The sequence below is a fragment of the Triturus cristatus genome, chromosome 1_1, assembly GCF_964204655.1.
Source record: "Triturus cristatus chromosome 1_1, aTriCri1.1, whole genome shotgun sequence".
NCBI classification, from domain to species: Eukaryota; Metazoa; Chordata; class Amphibia; order Caudata; family Salamandridae; genus Triturus; species Triturus cristatus.
In genome coordinates, this window is record NC_140579.1 from 576,859,564 (window position 1) to 576,871,692 (window position 12,129).

Here is a 12,129-nt window from a genome sequence, read left to right on the forward strand (position 1 = left end):
GAATCAAAACATTACCAATTATATAAATAAACTATTTAAATATCTACATGGGTATCTGTTTTAGGACGTAATAACGTTTGAAATAATTATTAAAGACATATTACACTTAAAAATCTGTAAATTTTATAAACACAAATAAGTGTAATAATGACAACCACAATGTACATGATGCATCGAATGAGAATGATGTTTCCACAGTTTCGAACTTAGTTTCATTAGAGAACCCTAGCTCATATCTGAGCACATTAAACCCAGTTAGGTTAGGCTGTAGCTGGCTAGGACCATTTATTTTACACCCTATAGGCATCCAGAACAGGACATATTTTTGAAATATGCCAATACGGGACAGCCAGAGCAGAGAGGCACATGATATAGTATTATTCAGTGAATATACTACGATTCCACCAATTTAAATGTTAATTCTGTGGACTAACACGTTGTACACAAGTGCACTGCTCTACCATAACAATGGCAGCTTGTGTAATATGTAAATGATAAAGTAAGACAATAACAAAATATCTAACTTTAAAAAAAAATCTCCACATACAGTTGTTTGGGAAATGCTATATACAATAGATATAATCACATTAGTACATTATAAATGCATAATTTCCTTTAAATGGAAGAATGAAGGAATGTTTACAGAAGAGAAGGAAGTCTAGCATATCAAAACAATGACATGCAAAACTAACGAAATAAGCACTATTGGTGGTCATAAATAGGAACATGTCCACATTGAAAGCCAATACAACTTAAAATATGTCACCCACTTGTCCCCAGAACTATTTACGTTACACTGTTTCCTATTTTAGAATAAGGATTTTAGGATGGTTTCACTAAGGTTACCAATTTCACTGGTGCCTCTGTTGGTAGGGGCTCTACAAATGTCATAATGCCGCCAAATATCAATGCCTCCAAGTTGACCATATTAACCCAAGCACATGGGCCAAACATTCTCCTGAAATAGGTTACGTGGTTCAGACACTTGATTTAGACATCTTAGCTATTTCAGAATCCTGGCTTAAGCAGAATTTGAAGAGCCACTTTAAAGTTTTACCAGCCCTCTGGGTATGAGGTTATCAGAAATGACCTCCGCAGGTATAAAAAGGTTGTGGGTGCTGCTTTTCTGTTCACATACATGTTTGAAGTGTTCTCCTTTCAATATATTAATATTGCCACCTCACAAATCCTTACGATTTCTCTAGTAGTTAACCACACACACCAAATCTGTACATTTTCCCCACCACAATTAGTTTTGCATGAATTTCTTGATGTTTTCATTACTTCTAACTCAGCTCATAACGCTGTTATTGTGATGGCTAATGCCACTATTCATTTGGACAGTCCTGAGAATCTTCAGACCTCAGAACTAGTCTAATTTCTCAGATTGAGGACACATACAACTTATTAGCTCTAGTATACATAAAGCAGAACATATATTAGATGTGATCTGAACCTTTCCCGATTTCCACCATTTTTTCCTCAGCTGTGGATTGCCTACTCCCTCATTTTTCAATATAAAAAACACCTATAAAGATTACTGATCATCTGTAGTTAAGAGCTCTATCTCTTTAAGGTCTGGCGAAAACTCGATTTTAATGCTCTGACCTTGGCTTTTTTCTCCCAACCCTCTCATTATGCAGTGTTTTTCCTCACACTATGCCACCTTCGTCGATTGGGCCTCCAGAGTAGAATATTGTGTTGCCCCCACCATTTTGACCAAGATCAACTAGCACAAAAACTATGCTCTATGGTTTAAGAATGATTTGCACACATTAAAATGGAAGGTTAGACAAATTGAAAGGAAATGGCATTAAAAATCCAAGCTTGAGCATACAAGTGTCTCCAAACAACTGCTTCTCTCTAATACAAATCTAATAATGCTATATTCAAACACAATCTCAATGCTTCAAACTTACAGAAAGAGGATTTCAAATTCATAATTGAATTTATACCCATGCCCCTACCTTGGGAATAAGTCCTATCAACACCTCATGTGATCAATTTGTGATTTTCTTTGACCAGACTTTGAAAACTATCTGCTTCTCAATTGCCACCTCCGTGAATAATTATAAAAATGTATCTTATCCTGTTGAAGTTGTCAAGGAAAGTTTGTGGCCTGTCCACTGCCTCCGCCTCCATCATTTCGACTGCCTGTTTTCTGAAGAGAAGAAGTATGCCTTAATTAAATCTTGTAGGTCAGGATCTGCTCTTGATGTGCCCCTTATAAAGAGCAAATACAAAGATATTTCTGGAGGGTTTAATTCTATCAACAAGCTAAATAGATCGGTCTTTAACTTTCGGCACTGTCCCTAAAGAGCTTAAGCTTAGGCTCATGAAACCTTTGGTAATAAAAAAGGTTAACTTTGATCTTGAGGATCTGGCTAATTATTGGCCAATACTTCCTGCCATCATTAAAAAAAAATGTGGACATATTGTAGCTAAACAACTTTGTAAATATTTGGAAACCAGCCTCCTGTGGGAATGTTCACAAGTAGAGTTTGCAGCAGCATGGACTCTGCACTGATAGCAGTACAAGGCGAGACGGCAGGGACCAAGAGGCTGCACGTTGGGTGGGGGACAGCTTAAGTACCCCTGTCCCCCCCCCACCCCCTCCCCGGAAGTGGGGTCAGCCGGAAGTCTTCCCTGGATCCTGACCCAGGGAAACTAGAAGGACGACTCCTGTGCCTTCCTGTGGCACTAAGGCGGCTGCCCTATTGAGGGGCTGCTGCGCGGCCCCCCGGGCAGCCTTGGCAATTCCACCAGGCTACCTTCTCATCATAATTTGTCTGCAGCTTTTAACACTGCGGACTGCGCCTCTCTCATTTTGGCATTGAATGAATGGCACAAGACTGGCTCACCTCTTTCCTTACAAGACTAGGCACAGAGTATTGTCCTTGGATAGTGCTTAACTTGAGCAGGTTGTTGCCACGGTGGGCCACCAGTACTCATTTTGGGGATCAGCACTTATTTTTCCTCATAAGATATTGATCAAGAGCAAGAAATGAAAAAACACACTGACAGGAAAGAAGGAGGAAGACTGAAAAAACCGCCAGAAAGGGAGAAAGCAGAAACCTACAAGTATGGGATAAAGGGAGGTAGTGTCTGGTGCTGGATTAAAGAGGCATGAGGTGGATACGCAGACATTTAATAGTGCTGGGCGCAGGCTCCAAAGCAGAGCTTTGGGCACCGGCAGTCATTCTTTTACAAATTAAGCCCTGTCGTTGGAGAATATACATACAGATCCTGATGCAGCCTTCACCCAAAGATCTATCTTGTCCCATTTTTTCCCAATATATACATTATGGCTTTGCTATCTACTATCAGGAACTCTGGCTGTCTGCTATACTACGCGGCTGAGGACACCAAGCATATTTTGTGGGTATCTAAACCTGAACTAGCACTCTTACCACCACACCAGACTGCCTTGATGACACTTGCCGCTCGAAGAAATTAAATCAATGTACATAAAACAGAGATCCAGGTAATTGGGGAGGATCTCACACCATGGATTTCAGTTCACTGGCCTTTCGAATCTGGGCCCTAGGGGAGACCCCAAACCCTTCGTGAAAAGCTTTGCTATCAAAATTAATGCCAGACTAAATCTCAATCCACACGTTTCTTTGGTGAGCTCATTCCGGTCAATCATTCACCACAGGCTCAGCATCCATTCCTGCCCCCTCTGTCCTTTAATGACAGGAAAATCATTGCATGAGCTACTATCTACTTTCGCCTTTAATATTGTAATTCTCTGAATAAAATTAGCTTTCAGAAGCAGCTGAACAGACAAAAATCAGGCTGCAAAAGTAGGGCCCTCACACTTTTGTCATCTAAACCTATCTTCCACAAATTACAATAGCCACTATCCACCAAGTATTAATGTCGTGCGTTGTCCATAAATGTTTATACGAACAGGCCCCCGACTTACTTATCACTTGTTTCAAGTTATACACTTCTCTACAAGTACTTCACTCATCTAGTACTAAAATGTTAGTTGCTCTGCATTTCCATAATTCTTTTTCTGTCGTGCAGTAGTTTTCCTACCTTACATTCAGCCAACAGAACTGGCATCTTCCCCAGCGAAAATCTAAAGACTTTCCTTTATTTTTCTCTACATCGGTGTTTTTCAGTCAGTCATTGTTTTAGTGCCGATACATCTTTGAGTGGATGTAGCGCTTTACGAATTCACATTCATTTCGTCAGGCACTGGGAGATGAAGTGATTTGCCCTGAATCACAGGATGCTGAGCGTCCCTGGCGAGACTCGAACCCGGTTCCCTAGCTTCGAGGTCGACCGCACTAGCCATTAGGCCACATCCTCCTAAGTCAAGGAGGTAAACATTGGTCTTTGGATTTCTAATATACGATCATATTTCTAAAAAAAAGTAATACAATTAGAAACCAGGAAACCTCTTCTCCAAAAGATAAACAAGGTATTAGTGTTCATGACTAAAAAAACACGAATTTTAGGTATATTTACTTGGTTTGTCTTTTAATAGACACATTCTGGCTACAATTTCAGACAAATTAGATTGCTCTTGGAGTGTTCTTTTAAGGTTAAGGGAAAGACCCAACTTTGCCAGGGGAACCTCTTTGAAAAGAGAAAACTCAATGCTTAGGTATTGGATTCTGTATTTCTATCAATTTAAGAATGTATATGCCCCCTCTGGCATGATGCATACTACGTCCAGAAGGTGAACAAATAGTTGGATAAAATCGTTCCTGCACACCAAGCATGCTGCCTTCCCTTCTGCGGATTTGAATCCAGATAAACACACCACCCCCTCCACATAACCAAGGTCACTATCCCGTGTATTCTGTCTAGGAATGCAGCATAGCGTCTGCGTGATTGGGGTATTTCAAGATAACAGGGAAGGTTTTATATTGAATAGAAAGTGCTGTGCACAACTGTCAGGATAACAGGGATGTTGTCTCTTCTTAAAAACAATGTTCGGTAGATTTTGAATGCAAAACTGTAGAAAAAATACAAACTAAGTTAACACTACTGATAAAAAACGTACAATTCTATCAATAAAAGGTACATATGAAAAATAGAGAAAGATAACCAATTACATTTTGAATTATGTCATAAAACAGACAGGTCGGCAGCAGGCACTGAAATCTGCTGATCTATTTTTGGACTTGTTTCAGAGAACTGAAACGCCAACCTGAAAAAAGAAAACAGAGAAAACAACCCAGGGGCGGTCCAATTTTAAAGTCAGAAAGGAAATGATCTTTAGAAGTAAAATATTGAACGTAAACAGAACAATGTTGAGGAGTTTGTTTAAGCACTCTAAAGGATGAATAGAATAAAAAATATGGGGAACTTTAAAAGAAAACAACTGGGCTGCAAAGGATGAAAATACTGGCAGTATGATTTAGGAGTCCAACGGGAAAGAAAATAAATAGAACCACATTTGTACTTAGAAATGTTCTCACAATGAGCTAGAGCATTTATGGTTATTATGCAATCTTAAATGGCGGGTAGGCGGAGTGAAGAGCTAGTGGTATAACACGAAGATTTAGAAGGCTACTTCAAAATTAATGCATGAAAATGTAATTGTAGTTTATGAATCAATAAGTTACAAATCCATTTTGAGAAGATTTACTGTTCTAATCAGAAGATCTGTTCACCTCTATGAGAAAAACTAAGAAACCCTCAGCTGAAACATATTACCACCTGTAGTAAATTTCTACTCTCCCTACATAAATGTTCTACTGGAATTAATGCCCAATGATACTGCAGCTATCCATGACAGGTAGAGGCAAGAAAAAACAGTATGGATAAATAATACAGCCAACAGAAAAGTAATGTCCATGCCTTAAGTAGACTAATACCACTGGGGTAAAATGTACTTGCAGTGGTAAATACAGCCAGACAATAAATGTGTTAATTTGAAGAGCAGAGGCAGGGCCCCTGAAGAACCAAGTATATCTGCACCAATGCCTCGTGTTTGGGGAGCGTACAAAACCATAGTCTCCCGCGCTGCAAGTGAATTGTGTCTTGTACTCATTTGAAAACAATATTCGGCTGCTCATACTTTGGAAGACAAAGTGCGGGGCAATAATTTGCTTGCTGCATTGCTGACAGCAGGCAGTAATGAAGTTACTGTTAGCAGTAACGCATTTACCGCCAGTAAATAAATGTAACACTAGCCAGGGGAGGAATTGTTTTCTGATGGTTGCTATATTCTCCTTCTCAAAATTAAGACTAATTTCCTACAGCTTCAGACTAGTTTGGCCATTAAGTATCCACGGCCCTTTTTATGGGGCAGAGCTGCAGCTAAGGGCCCACACATTAGCAATCATTAAAGGAACAGCTTGGATCTAGAAGAAAAAAGGCTCATAGTTGGCTGATCTAGGAAAATTTGAAGACTTGGTACCTCCATCTATCTTGAATTTGTGATTTTTGATTGCACAACTATGTGACACAGTTTCCTGAAATGGTTCATAGGGATATCTGAACTTGTCTCTGTTGAGAAGATTGTCAAGTGGAGGAGCGCAGCAGTAAATTCTTGGAACATGGCCCAGCAGGAATGGTACTACATCTATGCATCACCTCAGCCCATTGAACATTTTCCAATACTCCAAATAACGTTTTAATGTCAGAGCTACAGGGTCAGTGGTCTAACATTCCTAGGAACAGTGGGAGCCTATTTTTCCCCTTTTTGTTGCATTTGTACCCTAAACTGGCTCTTTACTAATCTAAGCAGTAATAGGAGAGGGGTACGCTCTCTTATTCACTCGGTGTAAGAAACTGGTTCTCTGTATAGTTTACTAAAAAGAAGTACACTGTGAAGAGTCCAGAGAATCCTCAAATGGTACACAGAGGTAAAAGCAGATGATTCAAATGCTCTTTTTGTGGTAGTGCGGATTGGCACTTAGGCTTATCAGAGGGTAGTGCTAAGCACTTGCTGTACTACACAGAGGCAATAAATGAGACACAGACTCTAGAATAAATCAGAGACCAAATTATAAAAATAGTGTCTATTTTTATGAAATTAAGACCAAGAACACAGTTCATAAGTGAATACTTTCGGGGTTACTATTTTTCAAAGTTCGGAAAATTTATCACTTTTGTGCACAATTACGTACCGTAGGAAAAAAATGGGAAAAGGAATAAAAAAAACATAGCAAATCAGGCAATGCTTTCACGAACATCGCCGTCTCGTTTTAGGATGATGTCAGGACCAAGTCCAAAGTTCCAACAGGAGAGGTTCGGGAGCGTCCCGGATCGCCTTAGGGGCTTGGAAGCTGTTTCACAAGGACGAAGGGGGCCACTTGAAAACACACTGCACAGGAGGACTTGCAGATAAGTCTGGTGGTTCTCCTTGGAGGAGGTTGCAAGGGTGAGGGGACCACGGGAGCACAGCTAGTTAGACAATGCCGGGGCCGGATGCAGAGCAAACAGATCAGCCGGGCGTCATGCATCTAGAAGTCCTCGCGGTCAGGATCAGGCAACTTGGAGAAGTGATCTCGGGACAACTGACCCACTCAGGAAGTAGGTCTAGGGTGTCTCAATGTCCCCGATGAGTTCTTGCTGCTTGTGCCTTGTGAGTCCAGAGTGGACTCTTCTTCTCAGTGTTTGCTGTTGGGGGTCCGGTACCCCGGGTATTGGTACGCTGTAGCTCTAGTAGATCCTGGTGCCTCCAAACTTGGTGGAGATGCAGTCCGAACCCTCTGGAGCTGTTGTACTTCTTACTTTTGTGCTGCATTGAGGTCATCTGGGAGCAGTAAGTCGACAAACCGGACTTCACAGGATCCTTGCCTGCGGGTGCACTGGAGTGACACTTTCACTCAAAGGGAATTTCTCGATGATTTCTCGAAGGCTTTTAAGTGCTCTGGGGTTTTTGGAGTCCATGCAGGTTCAGGAAGACACATCAGGCAGAGATTGTCAAGTCTTTGTCACAGCTGGATGTTTTGGCTACTTTTTCTTCTGCAGTAAGGCTTCTGTTCTTGTGTTGTAGGTCTTCTTTGTTGTGGTTTTCTTTGGTCCGATGAATTTAAGGTTAAGGTCTCAGGGAACCACCTAAATACTGAATTTAGGGGCGTTACTAGAGAAGACAGGTAATTGCCAATGGTTTATCCACCTTTAAGGTGTCTACACCCTTTAGTGTCCACTTCCTGTTGGAAGAGGCACTACCCTAGCCCTGATAGGTTATTTCTCCACCATCTTAAGATGGTGGAGTTTCGGTGGGGGGGGGGGGAGTCACCTTGCCTGCCTCATCCTAGGGGTAGTGTAGGCTAAGTGGGGACACTCCTCCTCATCCAACTAATTTTCCTGCATTTCCTCCCACCAAAACTGGAGCAGGAAAGGGGGCTTGGACTCCCTCACTATCTGGAGGTTTCTGGGTTGGATTTCAAAGGTGGCATCACCTTTGAAGCTTCTCTCTCTGGAAGGCCACCTTGTCTTGGAGGAGGTGTGAAACATCCCCGCCCAGAGCAGGTTTTGTTTCTGTACTCTGACAGCGCAGGCTCTCACCCCATGAGGTCAGAAACATGTCTGGTGGAGGCAGGCTGGTGAAACTGGCTTTGTTCAAGGATGAACTGGATGACATTTCTAAAAGACAAACGGAGGATAGATAATTAAGGTGAACAATTTCAAGCACGGGTATGGACATTGCACAATCGACTCAATCTTTATGTTGTTGGAAAACCACATAAAAATGCTAAAGAAAATCTTACCAAGAATTCTAGAAGTGTGCAGAGCAGTTTATATCTTTGCGAGTTCAGTTATCATTGGTTTTGTGCTTGCTTTGCCAATATATATGAGAAATATAAAGGATGCACTGTAACAATATAATGAGTCGAACACTAAGTGGGAAGGAAAAAGGGGGGGTCGGCTCTAAAAGGGATGTGGCATAAGTAATAAGGGTGTGGCTTACAACACGTGAACTATACTCCTGTGCTTTACAAAGAAAGCTGTCTGACTTGCATTTAGGTGCTTCTTTGTGAGCTTTCTGCTATTGCATCCATACATATCACCAACAAACATATACCTTAAATAAGCCAGACCTATTGGCTTTGTGAGTGCTTGTTAGCAGTATGATATAAATGAGTAATAACAATGATTTTGTCATAAATTGGTAATTACAAATACTACATATGTGACAATCACTATGTGCACACTGAAGAGAGGCCGAGGATTGGATGCGCATGTAATCTGAACAGCATTTTGGCCCACTGATTGACACGGTCTTCAGCTACAGCTACAGCTACAGCTCCAGATCTCTCAATCTTGCCCAATTATGAACACTTCCCCACAACCAGAACTCATTCGGACACCTCAATGTAACCCAGCTCACATGAAAACCGCAAAACCTCTACATTTTTTAAAGATGATCCCTCTTAGTATTGCCAGTACTTAGTCAAGTCACTTTCAATTGCAATAAAAAATTGCACTAAAGCAAAGAGGTTACAAATGTTAGCAGTTTCAAAGCCTCTACATAAGGAAAATAAGCAATGTATATAGAGTATCATACTGCTAAAACCATTTCAAAGCCAATAGGTCCCAAAGACAAGACCTACTGGCTTTGCTAATGTTTGTTATGTCTGGTGCAAGCCAAGACCGTAAAGGAGTTAAATGCTCCTGTGTTTCTCAGCTTTCAAATGAACCATGTTCCAAGTTTCCACCATCACTCAAGGAAATGGAGATGCCAGCACTGGTAGGCATCACCCTCGAAGGAGCTATCAAGACCTGCAATTCTTTGACACAATATCAGACGGATGGAATGTCATTTTTAAGCGCCTTGTGGCTTTTATGGCAGCCTTTTAATTGCTTGGGTGAAGATTTTAAGATATTAGATGTGTACTTTTAGTTTTTAATTTTTTTCCTATGAATTTATCAGACTCAATGAAAGTTATGATGTAACCTCCTATGCAGGGGGGTGTAGCTTGGGCGGTGAGATTTGGGGGAGGACGTCAGATTTACCAAAAAACACGCTGCCATATTTTGTTAAAATATATTATATAAGAAGCAGGGTGTGAGGGGGTCTTAAGGGGCTGTGTGTACTGTTAGGTGTACTCACAGCCATTGTTCCCTCTAAGGTGTGCGTCTGGGTGGCCGCTCACACAACAATCAATCTCCGCGCAGGGGCACACTGTAGCGCGCATTTGGAAGGAGAGACCTTTAAGGTCTCAGTGGAGAAATCCGGCAGAGGAGATACAAAAACAAACGGGGCTATTTTAACGTGATGGGTAATCATTTGCATCTGCGTATGGGGTAATCTCCATCGTGTTTAGCAGCATTTAACTTTTATTGCCAACAGATCAGAACACAGATAAACGCCACCAAACACGATGGACATCACCCATTCACAGATGCAAATGGATACTTTTAAATATGTTCAGAGCTCGGCACAGGCACGGGCTCTCCCAGTTAATTTGTAAGCTTGCCCACCTGTACAAAACATTTAGATTAATGCTATTTTTTTGAAAAGGCAGCCAGAAGATTCCTTGTTGTATGCACAGAGAGTTCTGTCAAAAATTGCTGGTTTCTTTCCATTTCACTGCACGCTAAAGTGAGATTTCCATTGACCCATATTTTTTTTTATTTATTTCAATGAGACGAGTCATTAAATCCCAAAGTTTTGTACAGGTCGGCAAGCCAACAAATTAACGGGGAGAGCCCGTGCAAGAGCCAAGCCCTGAAAATATTTAACAGGTAAACTCTACACCAAACATCACATACATATGATAACATCTTTACAAAACTCAAAAAGTTTATTTCTTTAACATGTGGAAACTTTTACATTAAAACATCGCATTATAGCACTGCATTGAGACGTACTTTAAACATGAACCATGAGTGAACTAAGAGGCAAAACAATTTTCATGTAAACCCTGTATGTCCCCCAAGTTATTACAAAGCAATACTGTAGTCTATTAAATCAAACATAGGTTTTTGTACAACTGTTTTTCTGAACTCACATATTTGAAGTGCTTTCTTATGTGATAATGATGAAAAAAAAAGTTATGCTAAAATAAAATATTTGTCTAAGATCACACAGTTTAAGCAGGGAAGTCACGATTAATTCAGGTTTTCTGATGTCACTTTGTACAAATCAAGCAGTAAATGGGAACCTATTTGATTATCCTTATGTTACAGCTTTGCCCCCTAGTGCACGTTACAGCAGTTTTTATATAACAGGAAGAAACCCGAAGGCATTGGAGCGATTTACCTGTGCACCACTTACATTACACAAGGTCACCATTCATTGTTAATAGGAATGCGGAGATTACGGGGCTGATTAGAATGGTGGGCATACTTTCTTCTGTCCGCCACCCTATCTTAAACAGGACCGCCAAACAGGCTGTCGGCGGTCCCGACTAAGGCATTACAACCCAGAGCTCGACAAAATCCGTTTTGCTTCCGGTATGCTAGCCATCTCCAACTGGGTAACAAGAAATTGTCTCCAGCTTAACCCGTAAAAGAAGGAGGTTATGTTGATGGGTAAAGCCATCGATAGATGGTCGGATGACTGGTGGCCTGTCGAATTAGGCACTGCCCCTTCCACCAAACAGTCAGTAAAAAACCTAGGTCTAAAATTGGACCAGGCCTTGACTATGAAGGATCATATCGCAGCGACTACAAGTTCGTGTTACTATGGTTTAAGGCTTCTTAGGAAAATTTTTCCTTATCTGCCCACCCCCATCGCAGAACTCTAGTCCAAGCAATGGTCATCAGTCATCTGGACTTTGGCAATGCCTTGCTGGCAGAAGTGGGACAGACCCAATTGGCCAAACTCCAAGTAATTCCGAACACCGCAGCGCAAATGATCTTAAATCGCCCGGCAGGTTCCGCCTCTGCCCCTTTGTTGAGGGAATTACATTGGCTAACAGTAAAGAATATATCCTTTTTTAAGATTTGCTTTCTTACACATAACGCGTTGAATGAAAGAGGCCCTTTCTATTTGCGGAAAAACTATTAAAATACTCCCCCTGTAGGAAACTCAGATCCAGTTTGCTGGAGCTCCTTCAGGTTCCCAGAATTCGCCTCGTCCGCACTCGAGGAATAGCCTTCTCATATCTGGCGCCAAGATATTGGAATGAGCTCCCTCCAGCTTTGCGTAAAATTCCATCGTTAAGCACTTTTAGGAAACAGCTGAAAGCTTTTCTGTTCTAATTGAGA

The 12,129-nt window shown here is 41.2% G+C and overlaps 1 protein-coding gene across 1 annotated transcript in view; it reads right to left on the bottom strand.

Annotated features, from left to right (window-relative positions):
* The window catches only part of LOC146870662 (receptor-type tyrosine-protein phosphatase V-like), a 450,224-nt gene that overhangs the window by 374,218 nt on the left and 63,877 nt on the right, over positions 1–12,129 (bottom strand).